Here is a 16,003-nt window from a genome sequence, read left to right on the forward strand (position 1 = left end):
TCTCAAAACTTTTAGCCACGACTGTATATAAGGTATTTTCAACACAATTGGCTGGAAAGCCTCAGTGTAGAATGACATACAGTATAAGTAGCTGCTGTTGTTAACAGCAAAGGAAAAAACAGCATGAGGTATTATCTTGGTGGGTCATTTCATTATATATCACAACCCCAATCTATGAACAACTCCATCACAGTTCATGTCTACACCCTCAGACACACTTGATGTGCCCCATATGGCACCCTATTACTATATAGTTCACAACTTTTGAACAGAGACCTTTTGGCCCTGGTCAAGGTCCAGCCAATCAGAATGAGTTTTTCCCTACAAAAGGTCTTTATTACAGACAGAAATACTCCTCAGTTTCATCAGCTGCCCGGTTGGTGGGTCTCACACGGTCCCGCAGGTGAAGAAGCTGGACGTGGAGGTCCTGGGATGGCGTGTTTACACATAGCGTGCGTATGTGAGGCCGGTTGGAAGTACTGCCAAATTCTCTAAAACGACATTGGAGGTGGCTTATGGTAGAGAAATGAACATTCAATTCTCTGGCCACAGCTCTGGTGGACATTCCTGCAGTCAGCAAAACAATCTTCTAGTTGCACTGTCCTTCAAAACTTGAGACATCTGTGGCTTTGTGTTGTGTGAAAAAGGGCATATTTTAGAGTGGCCTTTTATTGTCCCAAGCATAGATTGTACATCTCAATTGTCAGTAGAAAGCACATTTGTTTAAGCAAGTCAGCCATATCAGCTGCAGTTTGTTTTTAAAAAAGGCAGTAAATGAGGCTGAATGAACTGTTTCGCTGCCAGACAAGGCTCTGCTGATAGCCAGCCAGGTGTAGCAGTGGTAAGGATTCACTCCATGGTGCTGAAAAGAAAGCTCTGCTGTTGGGAAAGGTGTGTATAGGGCCTAACTGTTTGTGGGTACCGTTTGTCACAGTTATAGTGCAATGAATGTATTATTTAATGTTGAATTGTGTTGTGTAATGGCTTTGCTGGCATGCATCAAAACTTTGTAAAAATGTTTGCCCCACCAAGATGTATTTTTCTCTAGTGAATAAGTGATCCAGTGGCCTAATGGATAAGGCATCAGCCTCCGGAGCTGGGGATTGTGGGTTCAAGTCCCACCTGGGTCTGTTGAAAGCAGCTGAGCATTAAATCAAGAGTTCTTTCTAAGATCTGCTTGCATGAATTTGTTAGCTTTAATCACTATCAGTACTAAATTCCCAATTGCCTGATGAAAATAGTGAATTCCAAATGAAAGAGACATTAGTCAATAGTAGGAGACCAGAAAAGTGACAATTGTGACCTGTCTTCCAGATCATGACTAAACTGCCAGCCCTCTACTTCACAAAACAATCTGCTATTTATTGTCTAAGCAAATTAAGAGCACGTAAAACTGTTGTAAATCAAAGTTTTATAAGTCATAAATAAATAAAAACATCTTCAAAGTATTCCAATGACTCCAATAGATCTAGAGAATCAGTGCTGTGTGCGAGTCATGACTCCTTTTTTTGTCAAATGTATTGTGACAAACATGATTGTGAAACTACACGTTATAATAAATGTTGATTTGAATGTTGATTTATATTTGTATGATAACAGTAGAATAGGTTTGTGTACTTGGAGCCTGCTGCTAGTGGCTGTTTTCTTTTAGCTTAGCTGTTAGTACATTGTTGTTGTTCTTGAGGCTGGCCAGTGAGAAAGCGTAGTCCTCTACTTTTCCAACACTCCACTTGGAACAGAAGAACATGGGCAGGCTGGAGTCTTTGCCCTCTTTGGGAAGGAAGACATTGAAATAGGACCTCTGTCTGGAAAAAAAGAAATAATAAGATGTAGACTTGTATATAAAATATAATAAAATGCAAAAGACCCCAAAAGACATTGATTCTTTAAACCAGATGAGTACATGTCTCCCCCCAAATTCTGAAATTACATTTTTGTCCCCCTTAGTTTTATCATTGGAATGTGATACAAAACGAGGCTACGGGGTGCTTTAGGACCATGCGGACACCTCCAAGCAGTCGGGTAGGCTGTTTGGAGTGTTTATCCAACTGGGGGGGAAAAATTATAATAATAGTTATGTCCCCCCCACTTCGAAAAACAAAGTTGCACCCTTGCTTTATACTGTACAGTCATGGCCAAAAGTTTTGAGAATGACACAAATAGCAGGCAACAATAGTTGACAGAGGATGAACAATGATTCCAAGAACCACCCTCCTTTTGAAGCTTCCAGTCTGTTATTCAAACTCAATCAGCATGACAGAGTGATCTCCAGCCTTGTCCTCATCAACACTCACACCTGTGTTAATGAGAGAATCACTGACATGATGTCAGCTGGTCCTTCTGTGGCAGGGCTGAAATGCAGTGGAAATGTTTTTGGGGGGATTCAGCTCATTTGCGTGGCAAAGAGGGACTTTGCAATTTATTGCAATTCATCTGATCACTCTTCATAACATTCTGGAGTATATGCAAATTGCCATCATACAAACTGAGGCAGCAGACTTTGTGAAAATGAATATTTGTGTCATTCTCAAAACTTTTAGCCACGACTGTATATAAGGTATTTTCAACACAATTGGCTGGAAAGCCTCAGTGTAGAATGACATACAGTATAAGTAGCTGCTGTTGTTAACAGCAAAGGAAAAAACAGCATGAGGTATTATCTTGGTGGGTCATTTCATTATATATCACAACCCCAATCTATGAACAACTCCATCACAGTTCATGTCTACACCCTCAGACACACTTGATGTGCCCCATATGGCACCCTATTACTATATAGTTCACAACTTTTGAACAGAGACCTTTTGGCCCTGGTCAAGGTCCAGCCAATCAGAATGAGTTTTTCCCTACAAAAGGTCTTTATTACAGACAGAAATACTCCTCAGTTTCATCAGCTGCCCGGTTGGTGGGTCTCACACGGTCCCGCAGGTGAAGAAGCTGGACGTGGAGGTCCTGGGATGGCGTGTTTACACATAGCGTGCGTATGTGAGGCCGGTTGGAAGTACTGCCAAATTCTCTAAAACGACATTGGAGGTGGCTTATGGTAGAGAAATGAACATTCAATTCTCTGGCCACAGCTCTGGTGGACATTCCTGCAGTCAGCAAAACAATCTTCTAGTTGCACTGTCCTTCAAAACTTGAGACATCTGTGGCTTTGTGTTGTGTGAAAAAGGGCATATTTTAGAGTGGCCTTTTATTGTCCCAAGCATAGATTGTACATCTCAATTGTCAGTAGAAAGCACATTTGTTTAAGCAAGTCAGCCATATCAGCTGCAGTTTGTTTTTAAAAAAGGCAGTAAATGAGGCTGAATGAACTGTTTCGCTGCCAGACAAGGCTCTGCTGATAGCCAGCCAGGTGTAGCAGTGGTAAGGATTCACTCCATGGTGCTGAAAAGAAAGCTCTGCTGTTGGGAAAGGTGTGTATAGGGCCTAACTGTTTGTGGGTACCGTTTGTCACAGTTATAGTGCAATGAATGTATTATTTAATGTTGAATTGTGTTGTGTAATGGCTTTGCTGGCATGCATCAAAACTTTGTAAAAATGTTTGCCCCACCAAGATGTATTTTTCTCTAGTGAATAAGTGATCCAGTGGCCTAATGGATAAGGCATCAGCCTCCGGAGCTGGGGATTGTGGGTTCAAGTCCCACCTGGGTCTGTTGAAAGCAGCTGAGCATTAAATCAAGAGTTCTTTCTAAGATCTGCTTGCATGAATTTGTTAGCTTTAATCACTATCAGTACTAAATTCCCAATTGCCTGATGAAAATAGTGAATTCCAAATGAAAGAGACATTAGTCAATAGTAGGAGACCAGAAAAGTGACAATTGTGACCTGTCTTCCAGATCATGACTAAACTGCCAGCCCTCTACTTCACAAAACAATCTGCTATTTATTGTCTAAGCAAATTAAGAGCACGTAAAACTGTTGTAAATCAAAGTTTTATAAGTCATAAATAAATAAAAACATCTTCAAAGTATTCCAATGACTCCAATAGATCTAGAGAATCAGTGCTGTGTGCGAGTCATGACTCCTTTTTTTGTCAAATGTATTGTGACAAACATGATTGTGAAACTACACGTTATAATAAATGTTGATTTGAATGTTGATTTATATTTGTATGATAACAGTAGAATAGGTTTGTGTACTTGGAGCCTGCTGCTAGTGGCTGTTTTCTTTTAGCTTAGCTGTTAGTACATTGTTGTTGTTCTTGAGGCTGGCCAGTGAGAAAGCGTAGTCCTCTACTTTTCCAACACTCCACTTGGAACAGAAGAACATGGGCAGGCTGGAGTCTTTGCCCTCTTTGGGAAGGAAGACATTGAAATAGGACCTCTGTCTGGAAAAAAATAAATAATAAGATGTAGACTTGTATATAAAATATAATAAAATGCAAAAGACCCCAAAAGACATTGATTCTTTAAACCAGATGAGTACATGTCTCCCCCCAAATTCTGAAATTACATTTTTGTCCCCCTTAGTTTTATCATTGGAATGTGATACAAAACGAGGCTACGGGGTGCTTTAGGACCATGCGGACACCTCCAAGCAGTCGGGTAGGCTGTTTGGAGTGTTTATCCAACTGGGGGGAAAAAATTATAATAATAGTTATGTCCCCCCCCACTTCGAAAAACAAAGTTGCACCCTTGCTTTATACTGTACAGTCATGGCCAAAAGTTTTGAGAATGACACAAATAGCAGGCAACAATAGTTGACAGAGGATGAACAATGATTCCAAAAACCACCCTCCTTTTGAAGCTTCCAGTCTGTTATTCAAACTCAATCAGCATGACAGAGTGATCTCCAGCCTTGTCCTCATCAACACTCACACCTGTGTTAATGAGAGAATCACTGACATGATGTCAGCTGGTCCTTCTGTGGCAGGGCTGAAATGCAGTGGAAATGTTTTTGGGGGATAAAGCTCATTTGCGTGGCAAAGAGGGACTTTGCAATTAATTGCAATTCATCTGATCACTCTTCATAACATTCTGGAGTATATGCAAATTGCCATCATACAAACTGAGGCAGCAGACTTTGTGAAAATGAATATTTGTGTCATTCTCAAAACTTTTAGCCACGACTGTATATAAGGTATTTTCAACACAATTGGCTGGAAAGCCTCAGTGTAGAATGACATACAGTATAAGTAGCTGCTGTTGTTAACAGCAAAGGAAAAAACAGCATGAGGTATTATCTTGTTGGGTCATTTCATTATATATCACAACCCCAATCTATGAACAACTCCATCACAGTTCATGTCTACACCCTCAGACACACTTGATGTGCCCCATATGGCACCCTATTACTATATAGTTCACAACTTTTGAACAGAGACCTTTTGGCCCTGGTCAAGGTCCAGCCAATCAGAATGAGTTTTTCCCTACAAAAGGTCTTTATTACAGACAGAAATACTCCTCAGTTTCATCAGCTGCCCGGTTGGTGGGTCTCACACGGTCCCGCAGGTGAAGAAGCTGGACGTGGAGGTCCTGGGATGGCGTGTTTACACATAGCGTGCGTATGTGAGGCCGGTTGGAAGTACTGCCAAATTCTCTAAAACGACATTGGAGGTGGCTTATGGTAGAGAAATGAACATTCAATTCTCTGGCCACAGCTCTGGTGGACATTCCTGCAGTCAGCAAAACAATCTTCTAGTTGCACTGTCCTTCAAAACTTGAGACATCTGTGGCTTTGTGTTGTGTGAAAAAGGGCATATTTTAGAGTGGCCTTTTATTGTCCCAAGCATAGATTGTACATCTCAATTGTCAGTAGAAAGCACATTTGTTTAAGCAAGTCAGCCATATCAGCTGCAGTTTGTTTTTAAAAAAGGCAGTAAATGAGGCTGAATGAACTGTTTCGCTGCCAGACAAGGCTCTGCTGATAGCCAGCCAGGTGTAGCAGTGGTAAGGATTCACTCCATGGTGCTGAAAAGAAAGCTCTGCTGTTGGGAAAGCTGTGTATAGGGCCTAACTGTTTGTGGGTACCGTTTGTCACAGTTATAGTGCAATGAATGTATTATTTAATGTTGAATTGTGTTGTGTAATGGCTTTGCTGGCATGCATCAAAACTTTGTAAAAATGTTTGCCCCACCAAGATGTATTTTTCTCTAGTGAATAAGTGATCCAGTGGCCTAATGGATAAGGCATCAGCCTCCGGAGCTGGGGATTGTGGGTTCAAGTCCCACCTGGGTCTGTTGAAAGCAGCTGAGCATTAGATCAAAAGTTCTTTCTAAGATCTGCTTGCATGAATTTGTTAGCTTTAATCACTATCAGTACTAAATTCCCAATTGCCTGATGAAAATAGTGAATTCCAAATGAAAGAGACATTAGTCAATAGTAGGAGACCAGAAAAGTGACAATTGTGACCCGTCTTCCAGATCATGACTAAACTGCCAGCCCTCTACTTCACAAAACAATCTGCTATTTATTGTCTAAGCAAATTAAGAGCACGTAAAACTGTTGTAAATCAAAGTTTTATAAGTCATAAATAAATAAAAACATCTTCAAAGTATTCCAATGACTCCAATAGATCTAGAGAATCAGTGCTGTGTGCGAGTCATGACTCCTTTTTTTGTCAAATGTATTGTGACAAACATGATTGTGAAACTACACGTTATAATAAATGTTGATTTGAATGTTGATTTATATTTGTATGATAACAGTAGAATAGGTTTGTGTACTTGGAGCCTGCTGCTAGTGGCTGTTTTCTTTTAGCTTAGCTGTTAGTACATTGTTGTTGTTCTTGAGGCTGGCCAGTGAGAAAGCGTAGTCCTCTACTTTTCCAACACTCCACTTGGAACAGAAGAACATGGGCAGGCTGGAGTCTTTGCCCTCTTTGGGAAGGAAGACATTGAAATAGGACCTCTGTCTGGAAAAAAATAAATAATAAGATGTAGACTTGTATATAAAATATAATAAAATGCAAAAGACCCCAAAAGACATTGATTCTTTAAACCAGATGAGTACATGTCTCCCCCCAAATTCTGAAATTACATTTTTGTCCCCCTTAGTTTTATCATTGGAATGTGATACAAAACGAGGCTACGGGGTGCTTTAGGACCATGCGGACACCTCCAAGCAGTCGGGTAGGCTGTTTGGAGTGTTTATCCAACTGGGGGAAAAAAATTATAATAATAGTTATGTCCCCCCCCACTTCAAAAAGCAAAGTTGCACCCTTGCTTTATACTGTACAGTCATGGCCAAAAGTTTTGAGAATGACACAAATAGCAGGCAACAATAGTTGACAGAGGATGAACAATGATTCCAAAAACCACCCTCCTTTTGAAGCTTCCAGTCTGTTATTCAAACTCAATCAGCATGACAGAGTGATCTCCAGCCTTGTCCTCATCAACACTCACACCTGTGTTAATGAGAGAATCACTGACATGATGTCAGCTGGTCCTTCTGTGGCAGGGCTGAAATGCAGTGGAAATGTTTTTGGGGGATTCAGCTCATTTGCGTGGCAAAGAGGGACTTTGCAATTAATTGCAATTCATCTGATCACTCTTCATAACATTCTGGAGTATATGCAAATTGCCATCATACAAACTGAGGCAGCAGACTTTGTGAAAATGAATATTTGTGTCATTCTCAAAACTTTTAGCCACGACTGTATATAAGGTATTTTCAACACAACTGGCTGGAAAGCCTCAGTGTAGAATGACATACAGTATAAGTAGCTGCTGTTGTTAACAGCAAAGGAAAAAACAGCATGAGGTATTATCTTGGTGGGTCATTTCATTATATATCACAACCCCAATCTATGAACAACTCCATCACAGTTCATGTCTACACCCTCAGACACACTTGATGTGCCCCATATGGCACCCTATTACTATATAGTTCACAACTTTTGAACAGAGACCTTTTGGCCCTGGTCAAGGTCCAGCCAACCAGAATGAGTTTTTCCCTACAAAAGGTCTTTATTACAGACAGAAATACTCCTCAGTTTCATCAGCTGCCCGGTTGGTGGGTCTCACACGGTCCCGCAGGTGAAGAAGCTGGACGTGGAGGTCCTGGGATGGCGTGTTTACACATAGCGTGCGTATGTGAGGCCGGTTGGAAGTACTGCCAAATTCTCTAAAACGACATTGGAGGTGGCTTATGGTAGAGAAATGAACATTCAATTCTCTGGCCACAGCTCTGGTGGACATTCCTGCAGTCAGCAAAACAATCTTCTAGTTGCACTGTCCTTCAAAACTTGAGACATCTGTGGCTTTGTGTTGTGTGAAAAAGGGCATATTTTAGAGTGGCCTTTTATTGTCCCAAGCATAGATTGTACATCTCAATTGTCAGTAGAAAGCACATTTGTTTAAGCAAGTCAGCCATATCAGCTGCAGTTTGTTTTTAAAAAAGGCAGTAAATGAGGCTGAATGAACTGTTTCGCTGCCAGACAAGGCTCTGCTGATAGCCAGCCAGGTGTAGCAGTGGTAAGGATTCACTCCATGGTGCTGAAAAGAAAGCTCTGCTGTTGGGAAAGCTGTGTATAGGGCCTAACTGTTTGTGGGTACCGTTTGTCACAGTTATAGTGCAATGAATGTATTATTTAATGTTGAATTGTGTTGTGTAATGGCTTTGCTGGCATGCATCAAAACTTTGTAAAAATGTTTGCCCCACCAAGATGTATTTTTCTCTAGCGAATAAGTGATCCAGTGGCCTAATGGATAAGGCATCAGCCTCCAGAGCTGGGGATTGTGGGTTCAAGTCCCACCTGGGTCTGTTGAAAGCAGCTGAGCATTAGATCAAAAGTTCTTTCTAAGATCTGCTTGCATGAATTTGTTAGCTTTAATCACTATCAGTACTAAATTCCCAATTGCCTGATGAAAATAGTGAATTCCAAATGAAAGAGACATTAGTCAATAGTAGGAGACCAGAAAAGTGACAATTGTGACCCGTCTTCCAGATCATGACTAAACTGCCAGCCCTCTACTTCACAAAACAATCTGCTATTTATTGTCTAAGCAAATTAAGAGCACGTAAAACTGTTGTAAATCAAAGTTTTATAAGTCATAAATAAATAAAAACATCTTCAAAGTATTCCAATGACTCCAATAGATCTAGAGAATCAGTGCTGTGTGCGAGTCATGACTCCTTTTTTTGTCAAATGTATTGTGACAAACATGATTGTGAAACTACACGTTATAATAAATGTTGATTTGAATGTTGATTTATATTTGTATGATAACAGTAGAATAGGTTTGTGTACTTGGAGCCTGCTGCTAGTGGCTGTTTTCTTTTAGCTTAGCTGTTAGTACATTGTTGTTGTTCTTGAGGCTGGCCAGTGAGAAAGCGTAGTCCTCTACTTTTCCAACACTCCACTTGGAACAGAAGAACATGGGCAGGCTGGAGTCTTTGCCCTCTTTGGGAAGGAAGACATTGAAATAGGACCTCTGTCTGGAAAAAAATAAATAATAAGATGTAGACTTGTATATAAAATATAATAAAATGCAAAAGACCCCAAAAGACATTGATTCTTTAAACCAGATGAGTACATGTCTCCCCCCAAATTCTGAAATTACATTTTTGTCCCCCTTAGTTTTATCATTGGAATGTGATACAAAACGAGGCTACGGGGTGCTTTAGGACCATGCGGACACCTCCAAGCAGTCGGGTAGGCTGTTTGGAGTGTTTATCCAACTGGGGGAAAAAAATTATAATAATAGTTATGTCCCCCCCCACTTCAAAAAACAAAGTTGCACCCTTGCTTTATACTGTACAGTCATGGCCAAAAGTTTTGAGAATGACACAAATAGCAGGCAACAATAGTTGACAGAGGATGAACAATGATTCCAAAAACCACCCTCCTTTTGAAGCTTCCAGTCTGTTATTCAAACTCAATCAGCATGACAGAGTGATCTCCAGCCTTGTCCTCATCAACACTCACACCTGTGTTAATGAGAGAATCACTGACATGATGTCAGCTGGTCCTTCTGTGGCAGGGCTGAAATGCAGTGGAAATGTTTTTGGGGGATTCAGCTCATTTGCGTGGCAAAGAGGGACTTTGCAATTAATTGCAATTCATCTGATCACTCTTCATAACATTCTGGAGTATATGCAAATTGCCATCATACAAACTGAGGCAGCAGACTTTGTGAAAATGAATATTTGTGTCATTCTCAAAACTTTTAGCCACGACTGTATATAAGGTATTTTCAACACAACTGGCTGGAAAGCCTCAGTGTAGAATGACATACAGTATAAGTAGCTGCTGTTGTTAACAGCAAAGGAAAAAACAGCATGAGGTATTATCTTGGTGGGTCATTTCATTATATATCACAACCCCAATCTATGAACAACTCCATCACAGTTCATGTCTACACCCTCAGACACACTTGATGTGCCCCATATGGCACCCTATTACTATATAGTTCACAACTTTTGAACAGAGACCTTTTGGCCCTGGTCAAGGTCCAGCCAACCAGAATGAGTTTTTCCCTACAAAAGGTCTTTATTACAGACAGAAATACTCCTCAGTTTTATCAGCTGCCCGGTTGGTGGGTCTCACACGGTCCCGCAGGTGAAGAAGCTGGACGTGGAGGTCCTGGGATGGCGTGTTTACACATAGCGTGCGTATGTGAGGCCGGTTGGAAGTACTGCCAAATTCTCTAAAACGACATTGGAGGTGGCTTATGGTAGAGAAATGAACATTCAATTCTCTGGCCACAGCTCTGGTGGACATTCCTGCAGTCAGCAAAACAATCTTCTAGTTGCACTGTCCTTCAAAACTTGAGACATCTGTGGCTTTGTGTTGTGTGAAAAAGGGCATATTTTAGAGTGGCCTTTTATTGTCCCAAGCATAGATTGTACATCTCAATTGTCAGTAGAAAGCACATTTGTTTAAGCAAGTCAGCCATATCAGCTGCAGTTTGTTTTTAAAAAAGGCAGTAAATGAGGCTGAATGAACTGTTTCGCTGCCAGACAAGGCTCTGCTGATAGCCAGCCAGGTGTAGCAGTGGTAAGGATTCACTCCATGGTGCTGAAAAGAAAGCTCTGCTGTTGGGAAAGCTGTGTATAGGGCCTAACTGTTTGTGGGTACCGTTTGTCACAGTTATAGTGCAATGAATGTATTATTTAATGTTGAATTGTGTTGTGTAATGGCTTTGCTGGCATGCATCAAAACTTTGTAAAAATGTTTGCCCCACCAAGATGTATTTTTCTCTAGTGAATAAGTGATCCAGTGGCCTAATGGATAAGGCATCAGCCTCCGGAGCTGGGGATTGTGGGTTCAAGTCCCACCTGGGTCTGTTGAAAGCAGCTGAGCATTAGATCAAAAGTTCTTTCTAAGATCTGCTTGCATGAATTTGTTAGCTTTAATCACTATCAGTACTAAATTCCCAATTGCCTGATGAAAATAGTGAATTCCAAATGAAAGAGACATTAGTCAATAGTAGGAGACCAGAAAAGTGACAATTGTGACCCGTCTTCCAGATCATGACTAAACTGCCAGCCCTCTACTTCACAAAACAATCTGCTATTTATTGTCTAAGCAAATTAAGAGCACGTAAAACTGTTGTAAATCAAAGTTTTATAAGTCATAAATAAATAAAAACATCTTCAAAGTATTCCAATGACTCCAATAGATCTAGAGAATCAGTGCTGTGTGCGAGTCATGACTCCTTTTTTTGTCAAATGTATTGTGACAAACATGATTGTGAAACTACACGTTATAATAAATGTTGATTTGAATGTTGATTTATATTTGTATGATAACAGTAGAATAGGTTTGTGTACTTGGAGCCTGCTGCTAGTGGCTGTTTTCTTTTAGCTTAGCTGTTAGTACATTGTTGTTGTTCTTGAGGCTGGCCAGTGAGAAAGCGTAGTCCTCTACTTTTCCAACACTCCACTTGGAACAGAAGAACATGGGCAGGCTGGAGTCTTTGCCCTCTTTGGGAAGGAAGACATTGAAATAGGACCTCTGTCTGGAAAAAAATAAATAATAAGATGTAGACTTGTATATAAAATATAATAAAATGCAAAAGACCCCAAAAGACATTGATTCTTTAAACCAGATGAGTACATGTCTCCCCCCAAATTCTGAAATTACATTTTTGTCCCCCTTAGTTTTATCATTGGAATGTGATACAAAACGAGGCTACGGGGTGCTTTAGGACCATGCGGACACCTCCAAGCAGTCGGGTAGGCTGTTTGGAGTGTTTATCCAACTGGGGGAAAAAAATTATAATAATAGTTATGTCCCCCCCCACTTCGAAAAACAAAGTTGCACCCTTGCTTTATACTGTACAGTCATGGCCAAAAGTTTTGAGAATGACACAAATAGCAGGCAACAATAGTTGACAGAGGATGAACAATGATTCCAAAAACCACCCTCCTTTTGAAGCTTCCAGTCTGTTATTCAAACTCAATCAGCATGACAGAGTGATCTCCAGCCTTGTCCTCATCAACACTCACACCTGTGTTAATGAGAGAATCACTGACATGATGTCAGCTGGTCCTTCTGTGGCAGGGCTGAAATGCAGTGGAAATGTTTTTGGGGGGATTCAGCTCATTTGCGTGGCAAAGAGGGACTTTGCAATTAATTGCAATTCATCTGATCACTCTTCATAACATTCTGGAGTATATGCAAATTGCCATCATACAAACTGAGGCAGCAGACTTTGTGAAAATGAATATTTGTGTCATTCTCAAAACTTTTAGCCACGACTGTATATAAGGTATTTTCAACACAATTGGCTGGAAAGCCTCAGTGTAGAATGACATACAGTATAAGTAGCTGCTGTTGTTAACAGCAAAGGAAAAAACAGCATGAGGTATTATCTTGGTGGGTCATTTCATTATATATCACAACCCCAATCTATGAACAACTCCATCACAGTTCATGTCTACACCCTCAGACACACTTGATGTGCCCCATATGGCACCCTATTACTATATAGTTCACAACTTTTGAACAGAGACCTTTTGGCCCTGGTCAAGGTCCAGCCAATCAGAATGAGTTTTTCCCTACAAAAGGTCTTTATTACAGACAGAAATACTCCTCAGTTTCATCAGCTGCCCGGTTGGTGGGTCTCACACGGTCCCGCAGGTGAAGAAGCTGGACGTGGAGGTCCTGGGATGGCGTGTTTACACATAGCGTGCGTATGTGAGGCCGGTTGGAAGTACTGCCAAATTCTCTAAAACGACATTGGAGGTGGCTTATGGTAGAGAAATGAACATTCAATTCTCTGGCCACAGCTCTGGTGGACATTCCTGCAGTCAGCAAAACAATCTTCTAGTTGCACTGTCCTTCAAAACTTGAGACATCTGTGGCTTTGTGTTGTGTGAAAAAGGGCATATTTTAGAGTGGCCTTTTATTGTCCCCAGCATAGATTGTACATCTCAATTGTCAGTAGAAAGCACATTTGTTTAAGCAAGTCAGCCATATCAGCTGCAGTTTGTTTTTAAAAAAGGCAGTAAATGAGGCTGAATGAACTATAACGGTGACAAACGGTACCCACCCATGCTGGCATGCATCAAAACTTTGTAAAAGCATTTTCCCCACCAAGATGTATTTTTCTCTAATGCTTAAGTGATCCAGTGGCGTAATGGATAAGGCATCATCCTCCAAAGCTGGGGTGTGTGGGTTCAAGTTCCACCTGGGTCTATTGAATGCAGCTGGCAGTGAAGAGAGTAGAGTATAGCCCAAGGGTAAGTAAGTTGACTGGGAGGGCCCCAGTGAGTAAGCCTGAAGAGAGAGAGAGCCAGGGAGGATGAGCTTTAGTAAGGTTGGATTTATAGCCATGGTGATCAACTGCACTTCACTGATGGAGTGAAAATCACAGATGATAGATGTGGTAGTTGCAGCAGCAGACACATTTTTGGGTGTGAGAGATTTTAGTGCAGAAGATCTACAGGAAGTTTTGAGAGAAGGGGTTCCATCCTCCCAGGCTGATGGCCTGGTGTACGATTGTTTAGGGCCAAAGCCATGGGATGGGGTGGTGGGTTTTGGGGGATAGAGTATAGATACCGGGTTAGATGGTGATGGAATTTAAGTTTTTACCATTTCCCCTTTTTTGCAGTGGACGAAACTGTGCAATCCGCACTCCGACCTGCGAAAGGCAGCAATACGCAACACAGCATTTTGTTTTTGCCGGAAACCCACACTAAAAAGTTCTGCGCCAACTGTCAAACAAGCAGGAAATCCTTATTCGGTGGATTAAACCAAAGATGTTCTACTAAGATAGACCACATTCTGTCGCTTCCAATGGGAGGCAAGTGAGCCGAGTAGTTGGGATCAAGTGTCGAGATGGGTTTTTCAAAGTCGCGGACTTCAAACGCTTGAGTTGATGTAGCTAACTTTAAGTAACTATTTGTTGTTCAGACTGTTATAACGCCACCAAGATAGAAAAGTAAGTTACAAATATATAGTTTAATGTTATACATGTTATATAAATTAGATATTAAAATGTTTTGTAGTGGGCGTTAACTTCTGTGGGCTAGGTGGGACGTTAGCGTCCCACTCTATTCAACAGCCAGTGGAATCGCGTTGTGCGAAATACAAATACCTCAAAAATGCAATAATTTCAATATTTCAAACATACAACTATTTTACACCATTTGAAAGATAAGACTCTCGTTAATCTAACCACATTGTCCGTTTACAAAAAGGCTTTACAGCGAAAGCAAAACATTAGATTATGTTAGGAGAGTACATAGCCACAAATAATCACACAGCCATTTTCAAGCAAGCATATATGTCACAAAAACCAAAACCACAGCTAAATGCAGCACTAACCTTTGATGATCTTCATCAGATGACACTCCTATGACATTATGTTATACAATACATGCATGTTTTGTTCAATCAAGTTCATATTTATATCATAAAACAGCTTTTTACATTAGCATGTGATGTTCAGAAATAGCATTCCCACCCAAAACTTCCGGTGAATTTACTAAATTACTCATGATAAACGTTGACAAAATACATAACAATTATTTTAAGAATTATAGATACAGAACTCCTTTATGCAATCGCTATGTCAGATTTTAAAATAGCTTTTCGGCGAAAGCACATTTTGCAATATTCTGAGTACATAGCTCAGCCATCACGGCTAGCTAATTTGACACCCGCTAAGTTCGAGGCAACCTAAACTCAGAATTTCTATTAGAAAAATTGGATTACCTTTGCTGTTCTTCGTCAGAATGCACTCCCAGGACTGCTACTTCCACAACAAATGTTGTTTTTGTTCCAAATAATCCATAGTTATGTGCAAATACCCCCGTTTTGTTCCTGCGTTCAGGTCACTATCCAAAGGGTAACGCGCGAGCGCATTTCGAGACAAAACATTTCAAAATGTTCCATTACCGTACTTAGAAGCATGTCAAACACTGTTTAAAATCAATTTTTATGGTATTTTTCTAGTAAAATAGTGATAATATTCCAACCGGACAATACTGTATTCATTCAAAGAGGAAAATAAAAAATGGCGAGGTCTCGTGAATGCGCATTTCCATTCCCTTTGTCCTCAGGCAGACCACTGACAAACTGAGTTACTATACTTTTCCCAGAGACAGGAGACGCCCCAATCCACTTTCTGGCGGCTTTAGAGAGCCAATCGAAGCCTTAGAAAGTGCAACATAACCCCACGGATACTGTAGTTTCGATAGACAAGCAAAAGGAGAACTACAGAATCGCAGACAGGCCACTTCCTACTTGGAATCTTCTCAGGTTTTTGCCTGCCATATGAGTTATGTTATACTCACAGACACCATTCAAACAGTTTTAGAAACTTTAGAGTGTTTTCTATCCAAATCTACTAATAATATGCATATTCTCGTTAACAGTTGTCATTTTGCGAATCAATACTGGAGGCTATTGGTAAAATATAATTGAATGAGGTTATTAATAGCTAACCCGTTACTCTTCTCTTAATACATGTTATAATTTCTCCTGGGCAAGAAGAGCGAAATAGTAGCTAGCTCGATATATACACTATTATATATTTCTCAGCTAACGTTAACTGTAGCGCAATAAATCCGATTCTGCACAATAGCCCGAGTAACTAGCTAGTTCAGCT

The 16,003-nt window shown here is 40.6% G+C and overlaps 5 non-coding genes across 5 annotated transcripts; all 5 read left to right on the top strand.

Moving 5' to 3' along the window:
- The first annotated feature begins 1,057 nt into the window (after positions 1-1,057).
- trnar-ccg (transfer RNA arginine (anticodon CCG)) lies at positions 1,058-1,130 on the top strand. The gene has a single exon. It is a non-coding gene; the product is annotated as a tRNA-Arg (tRNA).
- A 2,452-nt stretch (positions 1,131-3,582) lies between these two features.
- Positions 3,583-3,655, top strand: trnar-ccg (transfer RNA arginine (anticodon CCG)). Its single transcript has one exon. It is a non-coding gene; the product is annotated as a tRNA-Arg (tRNA).
- Positions 3,656-6,107: 2,452 nt separating this feature from the next.
- trnar-ccg (transfer RNA arginine (anticodon CCG)) lies at positions 6,108-6,180 on the top strand. The gene has a single exon. It is a non-coding gene; the product is annotated as a tRNA-Arg (tRNA).
- A 2,452-nt stretch (positions 6,181-8,632) lies between these two features.
- On the top strand, positions 8,633-8,705 carry trnar-ccg (transfer RNA arginine (anticodon CCG)). The gene has a single exon. It is a non-coding gene; the product is annotated as a tRNA-Trp (tRNA).
- Positions 8,706-11,157: 2,452 nt separating this feature from the next.
- Positions 11,158-11,230, top strand: trnar-ccg (transfer RNA arginine (anticodon CCG)). The gene has a single exon. It is a non-coding gene; the product is annotated as a tRNA-Arg (tRNA).
- Positions 11,231-16,003: the final 4,773 nt, after the last annotated feature.

The sequence above is a fragment of the Salmo salar genome, chromosome 19 (assembly GCF_965601325.2).
Source record: "Salmo salar chromosome 19, fSalSal1, whole genome shotgun sequence".
NCBI classification, from domain to species: domain Eukaryota; kingdom Metazoa; phylum Chordata; class Actinopteri; order Salmoniformes; family Salmonidae; genus Salmo; species Salmo salar.